Genomic DNA, 20,343 nt, shown 5'->3' with positions numbered 1-20,343 from the left:
AAGATTCCATTGATTGTATTATGGGTGTGCAAGTGTGCACAAGCTCGCTGTCTGACACACACACACACACACACACACACACACCCGTCCGTTCAGCTTCCTGTCTGTTTCTGTTCTTTATGTTTTATTTTTATTCAGTATTTTATTTTGAAAGGACCACAATTTCAGCTTTCAAGAATTTCACTTTAAAGAAAGAGGTCAGCTGTGTGAAGGTTTAAAGTGCCGATGAAGTAAAATGTTTCTCTGGATTCATTAAATTGTTTTTTTTGTGTATTTTGTGTAAAGTGGCAACATTACAAATGAGCCACATTAGCTTTTAGCAGCTCCTGTTAGCAGCGTTCTCACGGATGTACAGACGACTATCACTGCATCACTTTGAGGTTAAATAAAACTTAAAAACATGAAGGTTCTCAGGGAGGTTCTGCAGTTATACGAAGCATCTTTTTGGAGGGTTTCTAAGCACATTTATGGACGAACATCGTAAGTAATGACATCCTCAGAGAGTGTAAATCACAGTGAATCTAAAGAGAGTATAATATATTAGAGAGAAATAATATTATATAATAATATACTTATATAAGAGGACGTAGTCACCGTGACGGCATCTTTTGTTTTTTTGGACATTTTGAAGCCAGGAATACGGCATTTGGCCGTCGCCATCTTGTTTTTTTGCAACCAGAAGTGACACGAGAGGGTGGAGCTTAATACAACCGAACGCTGAATGAAATATTTTGTAGCCGACCAAAATGTTGCAAATAACGTTCCTAAAGTAAACACACACTGTGAACATTAACCACTCCCAGACCGCACAACGCCGTGGTAGAGACCTGTCAATCACCGTGTAGCCCCGCCCTAAAGCATACCCTGCTTTATGGTCTGTTTGACTCTAAATGGACCATAATGTACTAAATGAACATCATGCTGTATTGAAGAAGACTTGAAACTAGAGATTGAGACCATAAACTCATGTTTACAATGTTTACTGAGGTAATAAATCAAGAGAGAAGTAGAGTCATTTTCTCATAGACTTCTATACAACCAGAGGAGTCGCCCCCTGGTGGACACTAGAGACAATGCAGCTTTAACACATGAAGCATCAAGAATTTGTATAACTACAAATGGGCAAAAAATGTGATGCAAAACAGAAGGACGTTCATTATTTAAAGAATGCTACAGTCCTACTGCCGACTGTACCACGAACGTGATCTGACTTAATCTAAAAAAACACACTTTATAATCCCTGAATTTGGATCATTTAAGACGTTTTAAGACCTTTATAAACGCATGGTTTAATACCCGGGACAAACTGTTCCACCGGCCTCAGATTATCAGGGAAACCCGGCAGGCTGTCGACACGTCTCGGTGTCGACGACGTCACCGCCTCCGAATTACAATTCAAACTCCGGCTCCAGCTCACTAATGAGCGAACAAACAGCCTCTAATAGGGCTGTGAAATTGCGTAAACAGACTTAATGCGGCTGGTTGAAGGTCCGCCTGGTGCAATGTGGCGCTGCTGTTACCAACCAATTATAAGGACCAGCATGGCAGAGCTGAAGGACTGGGTGAGGACGGGGGAGGAAGAGGGGAGGAGAGACTCATCACTATCACTCTGTACATGCTCAGTGTGGCTCTGGAGAAAAGGGGGTGTGGTGCTGTTTAAGATTGTACATCCAGAGTAGTGGGTGTTTGACTCTGAGATCACACGTTGTTTGTACGGTTTTTATTTTATATTTACACCACATGACACGCAGATTCATTCTCTTTCCTTTCTAACATTTTTCCATCCCTTCTCTCTACTTCTGTCTCTCTCTCCCTCCCCGTCTCTCTCTCCCTCCCTCCCTGTCTCTCCCTGTCTCTCTCTCTTTCTGTGTCTCTCTCCCTCCCTGTCTGTCTGTCTCCCTCCCTCTCTCTCCCCCCCCCCCCCCTCTCTCTCTCTCTCTCAGCTGTGGATGGTTGCCGAGCAGTTCCCCATTAACTGAGGAATTATGCAAGCAGGAAATTCAAATAAGATGCAGATTCTTGGAGGAGCCAGACTCCGATACCTCTCCCTTTACCGGAGAAAGGAACCCCTCTGCAGGCCGGGGCCACTTTTCACCGGTAAATACCGGTAAATGACAGAATGCCTCCTCCTTCACGCTGGAGTCAAAGAGTGTTTGGCTGTTTAAATACACAACGCGTAATGTTTTTGCACCGTTTAGTCATCGACACATTCATCGTGAGAAGTGAGTGAATAAGCTGAAACACACGACGTCGTCACAGAGAGACAGTTGAAGGTTGAATCTTTCCTCCACAGAAAACAGAGCTCAAAATGGAAACCCGATGTGTTGTGCTGGTTTTAACGGCACCACCTCATTGATCAACCAGGATGTCTTTACCAGCTTTGATTAATGCAACTTACAAGCTTTTTCTATCTTTATTCAAGTTCATCACTAACACTACATTTTACAGATGACATGTGAACACATCATGATAACGTTATAATGTACCTTCAGCCAGTACTCATGTTCACTGAGCAGAGCCTGAAGGCATCATCATGTAACTGAAGTGAACCTCCGTTGGTTAGCCGTTGGCGGTGCTGCTAACGTTACTAGCTCTCCTCCTGTTGGTTAGCCGTTGGCGGTGCTGCTAACGTTACTAGCTCTCCTCCTGTTGGTTAGCCGTTAGCGGTGCTGCTAACGTTACTAGCTCTCCTCCTGTTGGTTAGCCGTTAGCGGTGCTGCTAACGTGACTAGCTCTCCTCCTGTTGCTTTAAACACTGATTGGTTGTTTACAATGAAACATGATCAGAGATCAGAGACTAGAAACACATCAATGATGTCATGAATGTTTTACTGAATGTTGGCCGGTAACGATCGTCAGTAAAACTTTATTTACACTGTGATGGTTAAAGTTACAACACTACAGCTCCGAATGGGAACACAAATTGGACCCAAAATCTTCCCAATCGTCCTATAATGACCAGAATAAGTTCAAATATTACACTTTTCTCTCCTCCCCTTCACTTGTCACGTTGCTCCATTTGGATTCCCGTCTCACTCTCCTGCATTATGACACAGCCGGCGTCCCAGATGACGCGGCCGACTGCCCTGACTTATCTTTATCGTTCTCCCCCTGTAGGATGAAGTAGAGTCTAATAATAGCTGTGTAGAAAACCCGGCCTATAGCCGCGCACGCTCAGCCTGCTTTTGATGCTGGAGAGCACCACGGCGACCACGTTTCATGCCTTTAACGGCTATAACGTGTGTGTGTGTGTGACATCTTTAATTCGGCTGCACGGAAGCTAACGAGAGCTAACGAGCGCTAACGCTAGAGCTACAGAGTAATTATCCCTCAGTGTTGTTGGTGAAACCAGGACTCAAGACAGGGCTGTCGGTAACGATCACAGTCACACACACACACACACACACACTTTAACAGCGTGAGAGCAGCCGGGAGTGAAGATGGAAAGGCAGCCAATTGGGTGAAAGAGTCGGTGGTCAGCCTACGGAGGCGAGCCAATGAGAACGTGGCTACGGCTCCCAGGGGGGCGGGGCGTTGGAGCCCGGCCTTCCTTGTTTTTGTGTTTTTGGCTCGGACTGCGGAGCCGCATTCCTGCCGTTCCCCCCCCCCCCGCTCTGCTCTCCATTCCCGGGCTGGTGGCTGAGTTCAATAGGTGAAGCAGGGAACTGTGGGAAACTAAGGAGGAGGAGCAGAGCGGGGGGGGGGAGGTTGGCAGAGGAGGTGCATGTTTGAAAACCTCAGGGAAAGGTAGCCGGGCAGAAATGAAAGATGTCAGAGAAGAAAACACGAAACAGAAAGCAGAGTCACTTCCTATCAGAACACGCTTCAGTTCCTCCACACAGAACTTCTCAAGGACGATTTCAAGACCTTTCAGTTTGTTGTCGACTGTCAGATTCCTATTTATTACTTTTATAAAAGTTGAAATAAACTCACTCGCACACCTGACGTCACTTCACCTGGATGTTTTTTTAGGACTTTACATCCAAACCCAGCGTTTGCCCATCTTCACTCAGGATTAAAACAATTTCTTTGATCCACAAGCTGCCTGACGTCTGTAGACACCCAGAACTCTACGACACCTCATATTAGTAGAGAGACCGGACTAAACTATGTATATAAATGTATGTGTATACAACATATTACATTACATTACATTACAGTCATTTAGCAGACGCTTTTATCCAAAGCGACTTACAATAAGTGTATTCAACATCGGTTTTCGAGAGAACAACTAGTCACCAGAAGTAATAAGTGCATGTCCCTACCTCAAACAAGCATCTAAGAGCATAAACCAGAGCCAACGTACAGTGCAGAAACAAAGGAATGCAATAAGTGCCACAAGCTAATATAAAAACAATAAGTGCAATAAGCTAGTATGAATACAGTAGATGCAAGGTAAGTGCTAAGCGGAAGGGTAGGCCTTCTTGAAGAGGTGAGTTTTCAGCCTGCGCCGAAAGATGGGCAGCGACTCTGCCATCCTGACGTCAGTGGGGAGTTCATTCCACCACTGTGGGGCCAGGACAGAAAACAGCCGCGACCGGGTCGATCGGCCGCAGGGACCTCTGAGCGACGGGGCAACCAGTCGCCCCGAGGTAGCAGAGCGAAGTGGTCGGGCCGGGGTGTAGGGCTTGACCATGGCCTGGAGATAGGAAGGAGCTGTTCCTTTCACTGCCCTGTAGGCTAGCACCAGAGTCTTAAACTGGATGCGGGCTCTTACAGGTAGCCAGTGTAGAGAACGGAGAAGGCAAGTTGTGTGGGAGAACTTGGGGCGATTGAACACCAGGCGAGCTGCAGCTTTCTGGACAAGCTCCAGAGGTCTGATGGCCAGCGCCGGGGCTCCGGCAAGTAGTGAGTTGCAGTAGTCCAGGCGGGAGATGACAAGAGCCTGGATTAGCACCTGCGCCGTCTCATCAGTGAGGAAGGGGCGAATCCTCCTGATGTTGTAGAGCAGGAATCTGCAGGAGCGTGTAACCGATGCAATGTTTGCTGAGAACGACAGTTGGTCATCCAGGGTCACACCCAGGTTTCTCGCAGTCCGAGTTGGCGTCACCACGGTATCATCAATGGTGATGGACAGGTCTCGGTGCGGGCAACCCTCCCCCGTACATAAGGTACAAACAATAACCATGCTGCCGTATTTACGCCTCGATGACATTATTTTGAGTGTTGATGGAGCTGCTACAATGTTAGCATATAGCCTAGCACCGATCAAACCAGACTCCATTCAGAAAACAAGCATTTTAAAAGGTTTTTACTTGTCGTCTTGTTGTACAGAAGCAACAAAACATGAATTCAGACATTTGACAAATAGGCACCATTGTGTCGTTATTTCTGCATCCTTTTGATCGGTTTATTGGAATTAAATCACCGCTAAATCTGTTTATTTTTGGGTTCATACCGCTGCAGTAAACCAGCCAACACGTGGCTCGCTAGATATACAGTGAATACTCACGTTGAGTTTAGTTTTGTTTCGTTTCTCCAGGATATTTGGGACTGCGTGGTTAGTAATATAGTGGATATTTCAGCCATGATGGATGAAAAAATGTTGGTGGCATTTTCACACACAAGGGTAATTCTTGTACTGTATTAGATGCATTATTGGTCACTACATTTTAGTAAGTGTTGGGGATCGTTTTGACATCCAGACACAACACAGACCAACTCCTAAAGAAGGTTTAGAAAGGTCAAAGGTCAGGATCATAGTGCTGGATGCGAGTCTGGTGACAGCAATCTAGAAACACCAGAGCTTCATTTCTACTGCAGGATGGAGGAAGAAACTGGAGAGGGGAGGATGACTGAGGAGGAAGAGGACGTGAGGTACGTCTCCACCAGATCGGTTTTCAGCCGCGGAGAGTTACTGTTCTCACTGGAGAGGAAAAGGTTGTTTAAGGTTTGAGGGGATGGGAGGACTGGGAGGGGAGGACTGGGAGGACGGGGAGGACTGGGAGGGGAGGACTGGCAAAGAAAAGACCAGTTTAACAAGCTGGTCACAGACGGATGAAGCCTCCGTCAGACCCGATATGTTCATGGTCATTTAGAATCAGTGTAAGTTTATTTTTATTTTTTTAAATGTCCTGATCACCACGTCTTTAAAAAATGCCCAGAAATACTGTAAAATGGCCGTTATTGTCAACACGTTTAAGCAGCCATCGGTGATTCGGTGTGACGAGTGACCATGTTAACTGGTGTAAAACACAAAAATACTCAGTTTAATCTCAAAGAAAGAGAAGACGAAGAACACCAGCAAATATTCACATTTCAGAAGCTGTAACCAGGGATTTTTTGGGGGAATTTTTGCTTGAAAATCAACAAATTGTTTCAGTTCCAATTCTTTAACAACATAATTATTTGCTTATGTTAATGTTTGTTTAAAACAAATAGCAGCTTATATATTGTTTTAAAAGGTCTCAACTGGCTTCTTCTTGAATGATCTCAACAACTATTTGATGGATTGTGATGAAATTTGGTTCATACGTTCATGTTCCCCTGGGGATGAACTGCAACAAATCGGATGATCCTCTGACTTTGCTTCTAGCGCCACCATAAGGTCAAAATATCAATGTATATATTGTATCGGCCTCAAGAATCCAGAATCGGTCGGGCATTATTGGACAAAAAAATAAAACTGGAGGTGAATTTGTTTTTTTGGTGTAAATTTGTAACTTCTGCTGAGCAGGAAGTGATGTCAAAAACCAGCCAAACTGGTTCTGTTTGGTTACATCTGGTGATTCTGTCACTTTGGCAAGAAACCAACCACTGAGAGGTCTGTGTGTGATGGAAAAATAAAATGACTTGGCTTCGTAAAATAATTTCGAAACCCCATCTGCTGCTTTGACTGGTGAACGACAGAAGTTCATTTCCTGTCATGGTGGTGAGTCAGGCGGAGAAATGGCACGATGGCGCAAGTCCCGTACCGCCGCCGACGTCTAAAAGTAGTCCCGGCGGTTTACGCCTCACCAAAAAGCGTGGAATTTGTTATTTTTTCATCACATTAAACTAACGAGCCTGAGTTGCCTCAGACAGGAAAGGAACAAAAGGCGGTTAAGATACAAAATGTGTGTTTTTGTTAGACTCGTTTTCTTTCCAAAAGTTGCTTCCTCTCCCATCTTTCCTGTAACCTTTCCTCTGTATAGACACAGTCTAATGAAGCAGGAACAATACATAAATAACAGTGGTTAAAAATACCCAATTGTTAAAAACTTTTACAGGCTTAACTTTCTCCAGTTCCATCTCCGCTGTGTATATTATGAGTTAAAGCAAACATACCAGTTACAAATATATTCCAAAAAAGGTAACGTATGAGGCAGTAAAAACTGCTTTTTTGGTGCAATTAATGGCATCTAACAATAAGAAATCCCTTGTTTTAAAAGACTAAAAAAACACTCCTGCTTGCTCTTCTTTTGAAGAGCATTGACTTCCTTTGACTGACATGAACCGACTAGCCGGACGCGCTCACTCGCTCGTAAAACGTGCACAGACTCAGTGTGAAATATTAATGTGGATGTTGGGTATCAAACAGCAGGAGGCTCGACTGTCTGTTCACATCTCTGTAACGGCGGCTCTGCAGACAAGAGAAAGAGGTCACTACGACAAATACCTGCAGTACAACTGACCTGCATACAGTACAACTCTGCAGGGTGGCAACTGGGAAAAAAGAGAAAAGTACTGCCCTGCTGGTTTCAAAACATACAGGCCGTGTTCAGACAAAGACAATAATAGAATTGCTTTATATTCAAAGTCACAAAGGAAACATGTTTTTCCACCAAATGCTGCAGGTTGTTTGACTAACCACATTGGTTATTATCCCTTTTTAATTATCCATGAAACACGAGTGTTTGAGATTCATTTATTTAGATGGAGATTAAACATGACAATTTAATTGAATCTTTGTTGATTGTAAATAAAGCTATTTCTATATAGGAGTAAGTTCAAATTTGACTTTGGGCAAGTAGATTTTTGACCCATTTGCCCGATCAGGGCGAAAAACATGACTGTTGAACTAAACAGTCCACGAACTTACGAAGTTAAGAACTTAACTTAAACTCAAACCTCCTGAGATCTCAAACCTCAGCTGTAGATATCTCAAACCTCAACTGTAAAGAGATCTCAAACCTCAACTGTAAAGAGAACTCAAACCTCAACTGTAGAGAACTCAAACCTCAACTGTAAAGATAACTCAAACCTCAACTGTAAAGAGAACTCAAACCTCAACTGTAGAGATCTCAAACCTCAACTGTAGAGATCTCAAACCTCAACTGTAAAGAAAACTCAAACCTCAACTGTAGAGATCTCAAACCTCAACTGTAAAGAGAACTCAAACCTCAACTGTAGAGATCTCGAACCTCAACTGTAAAGAGAACTCAAACCTCAACTGTAAAGAGAACTCAAACCTCAACTGTAGAGAGAACTCAAACCTCAACTGTAGAGAGAACTCAAACCTCAACTGTAAAGAGAACTCAAACCTCAACTGTAGAGATCTCAAACCTCAACTGTAGAGATCTCGAACCTCAACTGTAAAGAGAACTCAAACCTCAACTGTAAAGAGAACTCAAACCTCAACTGTAGAGATCTCAAACCTCAACTGTAAAGAGATCTCAAACCTCAACTGTAAAGAGAACTCAAACCTCAACTGTAGAGATCTCAAACCTCAACTGTAAAGAGAACTCAAACCTCAACTGTAGAGATCTCAAACCTCAGCTGTAAAGAGATCTCAAACCTCAACTGTAGAGATCTCAAACCTCAATCGTACTGAGAACTCAAACCTCAACTGTAAAGAGAACTCAAACCTCAATCGTACTGAGAACTCAGATTCAGCATTGAAAATGTCAGATATCATTCTAAACCCGAGTAAAGTTCAGGCAGTGAAACAGTAACTCTACAATGAGTCATTAGAGGGTCCTGCACTTTGCTCAAAGGAACTACAGCACAATGAAGTCCTGATGAAGACCAGCAGACCTGGCTTTCTTTAGTTTGTGATTTGTCATATAAACGGCAAATTGCAGGACATTTTGCTTCAGTTTCTGGATCTTCTTCTCTAACGTACTTGGATGAACGTGATCGGGTAAGGTGATCGATTGAGGAACTGCAGCATCAGTTTTCATCCCCAACTTGAATCCCCCTGACACCATTCTAGTCTTCACAACAACTTCCTTTCCCAAAAAAGAAAGAGGTGGACGGGGACAGTTTGGTAGGTAGAGTAACGTCTGAAACCGATTCTTTCATTAGAGCTGAATGAGCTTCCGTCGGGGAGTATCACATTCAGCCCGGTTGGTGCGGCGGTGGTGGTGGTGGTCTCGGTAGCAGCACTGGACCTGGTTTTGTTCAGAGTGAAGGGACAGTGTGAGTAATGTCTGGATCTTTTAGTTACAGTTGTAGGAGGAGGGCATAAAAAACGGGGATGATACAAAACAACCAGGTTTTTAAAATATTCAAATTCAGTTAATCTGGGTATTTTGTGCAGATTTTCTGTGTGCAAGTACAGATTTTCTGTGAAAAGAGGCATAAAATGATGAACGATTTAGTCTTATCAACACACACAATTGTCTTTTTTCTCCCTCATGTAAATTCATGAGCTGTTACTGTTTGACTGAGTCGATTTCATCCACGTTTGTTGACTTTTTGTAACTCAAAAAATACTTTTTTTTATATTTGAGGCGTGATGCCCCGCTGAAATAAAAAGAGCCTCTGCAATCTATTGTTAGAAAATGTTAGAAATGAACAATAACCCTTCATCACACAGCAAACACATATTTTTGGAATAAGGTGACTATTTAAACCACCATCTAGTATCTACATTGATATCTGGTTCACTTTGTTTACATGCCCATTTATATTCCACTAGTATTCAGAATATGATAAAATTACTATTTTATCTACATAAATGATCATTTATTATCATTATCATCATCATCGTACAGTAAGAAGCCACTGCTCCCTTCCTCCCTTGTTTCCTACCTGAATGAAATCTAATAACTACATTTTGATTCTTTTGATAAATAAAAACCTTCCAGAGCATTTCAGTGTCTCACGGCGCTGCTGCCAACAAACTGTTTCCTATTTCCAGCGTGTGAGACGGAGAGATGGAGGCTCAGAGCTCCACAACTCCCAACCAATCCTGAACGTGGAGCGCAGCAGGACGGAGCTAATTCAATCAGCTGAACAGATGAAAACAGAAACTGTGATTCTTCTCCCAAATAACAAAAGCGTTTATTTTTCATTTATATGTTAAACAGTCAGAAGAGTGTGACCAGGAAAGTTACATTAAAACAATAAACTTCCTGGCTGAGGTGAAGGTAAACATCTATACAACACATTAACTTAAATGTTATCTTTTTATAAAAGATGAAACGGTGTCCTGAGGAGAATTCAAAGAGCAGCTGCTGCGGATGTTTCGGTACCCGGTGCATCATATACTTTAAACTAATACGGTTAATTGAGTAATGACACGTAATTATAACATCGTTGCAGACTTGGCTTTCCCGTTACACACTGAATGTGTCCAGATTGTGCTCTGCAGCCTCACTTCATTCCAATTAAAGAAAGAGGAGAATCTCAGTAAAATATGTCGTTCATAGGCCACCACCACTAGTGTTTCTGGAGATTTATCATCGTTCTAATCATTTCTCATTCACACTAGTTTATGTCGAAACTCAAAATAAAAAACATGGCAGCCAGGACAGAACAGAAAACTGCAAATCAATCAAAAGAAAAAAACTCCCACAGCGGGACGATGAATACACCCCACAGGTAATTTATTCATTACTAGATTGGATTTTTTTAGTTGTTTATCAGCTAATAAAAAGACCCACATATTTGCTGGACAATGCCTCATAAAGGGGAATTGAGTTGTATTGATTTGAATGTCACATAATTATAAATTTATACTTTTTTTTTGGCCGGAGGTCAAGAGTCTTCTGGCACATCGTGACAGGAAAAACTCATTTATTGAGACATTTTACAGACCAAACACTTAATTGATTGACTGACTGAGAAAATAACTAAACTAAACAATGAATGGAATTCTTAACAATCAGAATTCTTAATTCAACAATGTAAAATGAATGCATTTGCAGCCCTAGACATGCATTATGTGATATAGGCAATGCTAAGTATTGAGGTCAGAAACCACAAAAACAAATTCATAATATTTCCGTTACAGTAAAATTAAGATAAATGTGAAATAAAGACTCAAATAACGTCGCTTATTTTCTCCAGAAAACAATACGTCTCCAGGTTGGTTTTGTTTGACTGATTGTCCAAATCCAACAGATAGAAACGAAAAAAAGCAACAAATTATCACGAAAAACAAAATATTTGAGTTTTTTTTTTTGCTCCACATGTTGATCTAAAATATAAAAGTTTAACAAAATCTGTCGAGCCGCCGTTTAGTGACAGAGCGATGACAATGCTGCTAAAATACAACTTAAAAAACAAGAGAAAAGACTCCATTTCCCATAATGCTGTGCGGTAGGAGATGGAGATATTGACAATTGAGAAACTGTTTTTGAATAAAATAATCAGATGTGGATGCTTGTTTTGGGAAAATAAAGCAAAATAAAACAGCAAAATGTTGCAAAGACCATGTATAAATAAAATGAGCCATAATATTGGGACGATAGCAGGACAAACGGTGTGGCAGGTTTCTATCATCTCTGACAAAACCTAGAAAACGGGCCGAGGCAGATTCAGGGAAAACATCCTCTCTCGACCGGAGAACGCTTGGCATCGACCGGCGAAACCAGCTGGCTAAATACAGGAAATATACCAACTAAATATGTGAGCGAGAATCATCCAGAAAGAAGCCCACGCAGCTGAAGTTCTCTTGAGCCCGGGCGGTAGCGGGGCGGCCCCCAGGTGTGAACGCGAAGAAACGTATGAATATCAATGAGGGCGCTGATGAAAAAGAGGGGAGTCGTGCTCAATAAGCTTTCTCTGGGTAAATGAGGGTTTGGAACAAGGTTTAAATTAACGCTGCAGACGCGAGGGGAGGGGGTTCTTCAGCAAATCACAGTGGGTTCTTTCCTGTTGTCTGATGAGCCCATCAGTGCTGCTGGTCACTCATGTGATGAGTAATTGAGGAACACACTCTGCAGGCTTTAATGAGAAAATAAGCAGTCTTTTCTCTCTCTCTTCATGAATAAAAATCACTTCTTGGAGGTTTAAGGGAAATGAAATCTAAATAATATAAGCAGTGATAACAAACACGGCATCTGTTTTTGAAGTGTTTTCGCTCTAAATATGAGATATCAAAAAACAAACAAAAGAAAAACAAAAGTGACACCTACTTCCACCGGATGATTGATGGCATTAAAAAGAAGGTAATTCAATTTATTTTTTAAAAGGACATTCAGCAAATTATGTCTAAATGACACTTTCACAGAGTGGGCCCTGCATATATCTTAGGAAGTAAATTCAGATGATGATTTTCTTTCTCCACCTGCAGTGTTGTTGCCTGGGTTTGATGCACGCCATCTCAACAGTGACCCCTTTTAAAGCATAAACCATGAAATCAGAACTAATGCTGGAATCGTGTGTCTCATATCGAGTTGTCAAGTTGTCAGGAAGTGAATCAGAAACTTGGCCGGCAGAAAAATATCAGCAACGTTAACGGGAGACCGTCCAGAGTTTATATATTTAACTCTTTAACGGAATTTACATCCTCACACTGGAAAGAGTTGTTTAAATTTGAAATAGAATATTAAGAGAAATCAGCATTTTATAGCTACATGCCTAACTAGAAAAGTTACACAAAACAGAAGACACGAAATAATGGTATTTGATGTATTTGATTCTATCACCATATTATCACGATACGATAGTCACAATACGATATTATCACACTACTAAAGTCACAATACGATATCACGATACTAAAGTCACAATATGATATCACGATACTTAAGTCACAATACGATATCACGATACTTAAGTCACAATACGATATTATCACGAAACTTATGTCACAATACAATATCACGATACTTAAGTCACATTACGATATCACGATACTTAAGTCACAATACGATATTATCACGATACTTATGTCACAATACGATATCACGATACTAAAGTCACAATATGATATCACGATACTTAAGTCACAATACGATATCACGATACTTAAGTCACAATACGATATTATCACGAAACTTATGTCACAATACAATATCACGATACTTAAGTCACATTACGATATCACGATACTTAAGTCACAATACGATATTATCACGATACTTATGTCACAATACAATATCACGATACTTAAGTCACAATATGACATCACGATACTTAAGTCATAATACGATATCACGATACTTAAGTCACAATATGATATCACGATACTTAAGTCACAATACGATATCACGATACTTAAGTCAAGTTTCTCACCAAAAACTACATTTTACAAGATCACCTTTTTTAGTGTGATCAAAAACAAACTAACAGGCTCAATTTGATTTTTGCATGTTTGTCTTTATTCTAATACTTTATTCTAACACCATGTGACCTCCCTCTGTGGGTTTATTGGGTGGGACCGAACTGCAGATCGATGTTAAGCCGATTGTCCCGGAGGGGAAACATTTTTTAAAAATGGACGAGGAGACATTTGTCAGCGATTGGTCGTGAGGACGACATGAAGAAATAAAGACAAATAAAAATATAATAATAATAATTTAATAAATAAAGACGAGCGCTCTACAGCTCCTTTTTTTTCTGCAGACGACAGAAGTGAAGTCTCACTTTTATTTGCATGTTACATTAATATTAATTAGAGCTCTCAGCTGACAAACACGCATCCACAAACTCAGCTTGTTTTATCTCATCTGCTAAAAAAATATCTCATTTGCATTTCTCCTGTAATTCATTTCTTCTGTCACTGTGTTTTAAGTTTGAAAGCTTCTCTGCATTGATTACATTCTTTAGGAACGTGTCATTGGGACGTACAGTAAAGAGGTTTTTTCTGCTTTTCCCCAAGAAGTCAACGCTGGTATTCTTGGACTTAAGCTGCCGTTTAGGTTTCATTGTGAGGATAGATTCAGGTGATCATATTGATTAATGGCAGAACACAATATCCTCAGTGTCGAACTATATTGCTTAATAACTAATACAGATGTTGTGATTAAACGATATCACTCGTACACCAAATGTAAAGTAGAAGATTTGAAGGTGTTTTCACTGTCTGACACTCTTTATGTTGTGCTGCAGATGACAGCCGGAGGATCATTTAACGATATACGCAGAGTTTCATGTGAGTCCTGGGTGATGAATCACATTCCCCTGGTTCCCTCTGGATCACTGACCACATCTCTGATTGTTTTAGTGATTCATAATAAGTCTGGTGCTCACGGGTGGCTGATGGTTTCCTCAACTGAAGAGAAAAAAACAAAGACAACCAAGCAATTGATTTTACTTTGGCGGGATTAAGAGTGACATCTTCCTGTGCACGACACATGAAATAGTTACGGGAGAAAAATGGCCACAAAAAAATACCAAAAAGCGGAATAAGATGGAGGCAGCGGAGATAACGACCTGCTGCCCATTTTTAAATGTGAATGTTTTAAATTAACTAGAATATAACTTTCTAATAAATTAAACTGTATATTGAACATCCTTGTTTAAACACTACATTTTGTTCGAGATTCAGGATTTCTGTCTTAACCTCTTAGCACAGAAACCAATATTTGACCATTTCTGCCTGTTCTGTTACTTCTTAATATCAGATTTACATCCATCTACATTTGTTTCGTGATCTTTTAAATGGGCACTCACCCACATGAGCAGAAACCAATATTTGGCAATTTCTGCCTGCTTTAACTTTACTTATTTACAGATTGATAAACAGCATCAGAATAGTTTAAGTGGGCACTTAGGCCACGCACTGTATTAGAGTGTAAAAGTATTATATTTAAGAGCAGCAGACAGAAATACTTCATGTGAAATGTGTGAACGCCAATAAACGACAAACGTTTTAGTGTTGTATTTAATTTCCTATGGCACATTGGGGTTTTCTGGTCTAGAAACACTGATTTTATATCAGTTTAACTGGTTTAAAACTGCACATTCACCATCGTTTGGCTTGTGACTATTTTTTCTGTATTTGGCACAAAATCAAAAACGTTTTACCACCCTTGTCTAAAATCGAGAAAATCGAGAAAATAAACACACTGAACTCCTTACAATTACGTCCCAATACAGCAAAACTGCAGTCAATTACGTTTCAAGTGGACGTATTTTATCCTGGATTACATTTGATGTTTTTCACAAAAAACGTGAATAAAGGTCTGCTTGAATCTGTGTCGGAGGTCAGAGTGGGTCTAACGCAGGACTTTCACCCTGGAGACCGGTGTTTATTATGATCTCTTACTAAACATAACCAAGTCATTTTGTTGCCTAAATCTAACTGAGAATAAGTGGTTGAAACACTATAACGTTGATGTACACGCATTTTTTAAAATGTTGATATGGAACATGTTTTTTTTGCAGAATCGCACAACGGCAACTGGGTTGAAATAAAATGTTCAGCAACTTTCCTCTTGCCTCTCTGTATTTGTTTCCTTGTGTGTGAATGATGTTCTTCAGTTTAGCTTCCTGTCGTGTCTCCAGGTTACACGATGAAAAACAGGTCGATACTGTAACTTTATTATGTTGTGTTATTCTGTACATCTACTTCCTGTCTGTCTGTCCATGCAGAGAACTTCTCATATCGACGGCTCCACATAACCGGCTTCTGTGTCGACTGTTCTAGTCTAGTTTAGAGGCATCAACCACTCACGTTGTTTAGAACGGACATATTCAAAACCACAGACTGTATATAACAAGAGGACGTCGTCATCGTGACGTCACCCATTGGTTTGTAGACGGATGTTTTGAAGCCTCGAGTTCGGCGCCATCTTCAATTACGGCCACCGCCATGTTGTTTTTTTGGCAGCCAATGAACAGAGACGCCGTATACGGCTGTAGCAGCAACCTGTCAATCACCGTGTAGCCCCGCCCTAAAGCATCCCCTGCTTTATGGTCTGCTTGACTCTAAATGGACCATAATGTACTAAATGAATATCATGCTGTATTGAAGAAGACTTGAAACTAGAGATTGAGACCATAAACTCATGTTTACAATGTTTACTGAGGTAATAAATCAAGAGAGAAGTAGAGTCATTTTCTCATAGACTTCTATACAATCAGAGGAGTCGCCCCCTGGTGGACACTAGGGAGAATGCAGGTTAAGGACCCGGTTTTAGAAGGTTGCCGCCTGTTCAAAATATACAATATAAAGTACAACAACACAAAGGCTCTGTAGTCCGAAACCAAGACGGCAAACTTTATTAGTCTTTTCAACGTTGACAAATTCAGCACAGACCAGATCCACTCCTTCTGTTCTTACCTTTCACAATAAAAGCCCTAGACATATACACTGTGTAACTTTTTACCAAGTTCACTCAGAGCATTTCGCTAGAAGGAAACTCACTAAAACATCTTCCAGTAGCTTAAACTCTACAACAGTTTAGCTCAGACTGACAGACGGTGCTCTGGGTCAACAGGATCCTGGTCTGTGAATATCTTTAAAACTTTTATTGAAAAAGTGTTTGCAGCTGTGGCAAATTTGCATCGATGCCGGTATGAATTGAAGTGAAATATTGGCAGCAGAGTATTTTGGATTTTTAGTGTACTAAAGCCTGATTTTTGAGGCCGATATCGATATTTTGACAGCAGGATATTTTACAGTTGAAACATCTACTTGACAAAGTATTTCATAAAGACACTGTTTCTAAATGACCTTATTCCTTATTTGGCATTTCTGTACTGTGGATTCTGATCTTACTGCATCTCCTAGATGGCAGATTTACAAGATCCTAAAAGATGTAAAGATGAAGCTTTAATATTAACTGCTATGTGATTTTGTTTGTGTCCAGAAGTTTGTTGTTAAGAAGAATAAAACTGCCAATTTTGGCGAGTTCGGATGTAGCGATAAGAAAGATTCTAAATTAAATAAGCAGAGAGTTTAAAGGAAGATATGAATGTTTAGGAGAAGCGGCTCCAAGTTGGAAAATCACCATACATGGGTAAAAGAAAAGCCTTTCCACAGCACGGACAAATACCGGTGCGGATTATTTGCACATAACTTTTGTAAACGCAGATTTCATGGCGTGTAATGAAAGCTTCCAGCGCGGAAAATACAACAACTATATATTAATTTTCTTCAGATTCCCAAACGCAGAAAGAAATCGTCGTGCAGATGGACGTCAGATTCTGCAACGAGGAAGAAGGAGCGCCGACTGTTGAAGCTGAACGCCAAAATAAGAGCTTCTTTCTTCTGTTTCTTTATGACAGAGTTAAATCTGGTCGTGTGTTGATCCCTGGTGTTCATGTTCAACCCCGAAAACCTCACAGTCCACATGGAAGGTGGGTTTGGTCCAACAGCAGCCCTGCACACACAATACAGCAAGTGCATATGTATGTGTGTGTGTGTGTGTGTGTGTCGAGTTTCCCCATGAAGAGCTCCAGCAGAGAGGCGAACACTCTGACACACACACACACACAGTGTTTCTGACCAACCCATGCTCTCCAGTGACTCACCACACACACACACAAAATCACCGCCACTTCACTCACTCACGCACAACCTGGCGCACTCATCCCACACACACACACACACACACACTTCCTTTTCCACTCAATCTTTATTGCTTTTATTTTACTCACAAACACACATACACATGTATTTTCAGTGCTTTGTGAAATAGTGAGAGGCTGTGTGTGTGTGTGTGTGTGTGTGTGTGTGTGCAAGATGCAGCTGTCATGCATGCTTTCTGTACGTGTGTGTGTGTGTGTGTGAAATAAATAGCAGTTTGACACAGCAACAAAGACTGTGTGTGTGTGCTGTTGCATTGTGTGTGTTTGTTCCGGCTCGTATAGCTGCCATGAACCCTCATGACTGAATGCCACTGAGGGCAACACAAACACAGAATGGGGTCCATTTCAAATCGACACAAAATAATAAAAATAAATATTAAAAAAACATGCGGCAATTTCCAGCGATAAAAACCAATGATGTGAACAGTATAAACGGTGAAATAAAAAGCTTACTACTGTTGCAGAGTGTGCACATGTCTGTGTGTGCGTGTGTGTGTGTGTGTGTGTGTGTGTGTGTGTGTGTGTGGATTGGGGTGACAGGTTAGGTGGCAACAGCAAAATCACAGCTGTACTTCCTACGAACCGGCGAGAAGTGTGTGAGTGTGTGTCAGAGAAATAGCAGCGTGTCAGAGCAGGAAGACGAAAAGTGAAAGTGTGTGTGTGTGTGTGTGTGTGTGTGAGAGAGTGATGTGAGAGAATGTGTAGAAGCAAGGACGGGGAGTGTGTGTGTGTGTGTGTTGGCGTTCGTGACAAATAAATAGCAGCTAGAGAGCGTGCTCTGATTCAGAGACTGGCAGCATGACTGACTGATCCCTGCATCCATATCATAGGATTAAAAAGCCTGACACGGTGGCGACACAATAGCTGCAAAATATGAGACAAAAAAAAGTCGGTCAATGGAAGAAAAATAAAAAAAAAGGAAATGTGATTATGAACCAGAACAATCGAGAGGGAGATAGTATTAAAAAAACTAAAATCTGACACTTTTTGTGTGGTGGTGGATGTTAACGCTGTCACCGGGCAGTATAGGAGGAAGAGGAGGGTTTTCCTAAGAGCCAAAACACACTTCAGTCACACTGTCAAAAAAGTAGATTTGTTTATTTGGTGATGATATTCTTCTGACTGGAGGGGTCAGAGGTCACTGGGCGTTATAGATATATATATATATATATATATATATAAAGCCAGAATACTGGACATACTGGCAGCCTAAACCAGTTAAAACCAGTCTACCATTAAGGTAAATGACAGCCAGTTTCTTTACAACCGAGTATCATACACACTATTGCTTATATGAAACAGTTTAAAACCAGAATACTGTACATACCGACAGCCTATTTCTGCATAAACCAGTTAAAACCAGTCAGTTATTAGAGAAAGTGACAGCCAGTTTGCTCACAAACCAGTATCCTACACACCAACAGCCTGCTTCTCATATAAAACAGTAGTAAAACCAGAATACTGTACATACTTCCAGCATATTTCTGCATAAACCAGTTAAAACCAGTCTACCATTAAGGTAAACGACAGCCAGCTTCTTTACAAACCAGTATGATACACACTAACAGCCTTTTCCCATATATATAAAACAGTTTATTGTACATACTGGCAGCCTAAACCAGATTAAACCAGTCTACCATTACAGTAAATGACAGCCAGCTTCTTTAAACAACAGTATCACACATACTGTTGCTTATATACAACAGTTTAAAACCAGAATACTGTACATACTGGCAGCCTAAACCAGTTAAAACCAGTCTACCATTAAGGTAACTGACAGCCAGTTTCTTTACGAACCAGTATCATACACACTAACAGCCTTTTCCCATATATATAAAACCACAATACTGTACATACTGGGTGTCTATTTCTGCATTTAAACCAGCAGAAAACCAGTCTGCCATGAACTGGCATGAGGTCAACGTGTTTACCAAAACCTCCTCTCAAACCAACCGACACTTCGTTCGTTTAAATCACAAGTGAACGAGTTAAATAACACAATTCAACTAACTTAAAACACTTATTCGTCTCCATATAAACACGCTAAAGACGTTAAATTCGTTAAAAACGGTTCAATTTACGGTAAAACCTAGTTTAATATCAAACTAGTTCGTTTTAACCGCCGTACAGTACAGCATGTACACACCAACGGTCGGTTTCTATACGGAGCAGCAGCCGTTAGAGCGACGGTTTGAATCCGTAAATCAGTTAAAAAACACAATAACCATATTATCTACCGGGGCAGTGTATTGGTTATTTAAATAAACAGTTTAAAAGCAGCCGTGAGCAGGCGGCGGTGTGTTGGTTAGTTGGTTTTCTATACAGCCCGCTGACGGCTTCACCTCAGATGACCCAAAAACCAGCCAGACTGGCTGTCTGCTAGCTATAGCCCCGTTTGAACAGAACGTACAGCGGGGCAACAACAACACTCGAGTCGGGCGATACGAGCCAAAACTACCGTGTCAAGAGATTGGGGGTGTGTGTGGTGGTGGTGGTGGTGGGTAAGGGGTGTTTAGCTACTTGGCTTGGGGGTGAGAGAGGAGACAGAGGAGAGAGGAGAGTCAGCCAAAACAAATACATTTCCCCGACATTAAACCCGCTTCGTGCTGCCGTGAGAAGGGGGGAAAGGGGCTAACGCTAACTAGCTTCACCTGGGGGGGCTAACGGCTAGCTCCGCTTTGGCTAATACATTTATTATGTGCACTTTCACCGGGG

General features: G+C 41.2%; 1 protein-coding gene across 2 annotated transcripts in view; it reads right to left on the bottom strand.

Moving 5' to 3' along the window:
* Positions 1-20,343, bottom strand: part of LOC142939187 (zinc fingers and homeoboxes protein 2-like) — a 94,438-nt gene that overhangs the window by 72,608 nt on the left and 1,487 nt on the right. The window lies entirely within an intron of this gene.

Source organism: Anarhichas minor, unplaced genomic scaffold, assembly GCF_050575085.1.
Source record: "Anarhichas minor isolate MPS153535 unplaced genomic scaffold, ASM5057508v1 ptg000094l, whole genome shotgun sequence".
Lineage (NCBI taxonomy): Eukaryota > Metazoa > Chordata > Actinopteri > Perciformes > Anarhichadidae > Anarhichas > Anarhichas minor.
This window is presented reverse-complemented; position numbering and strand designations above follow the sequence as displayed.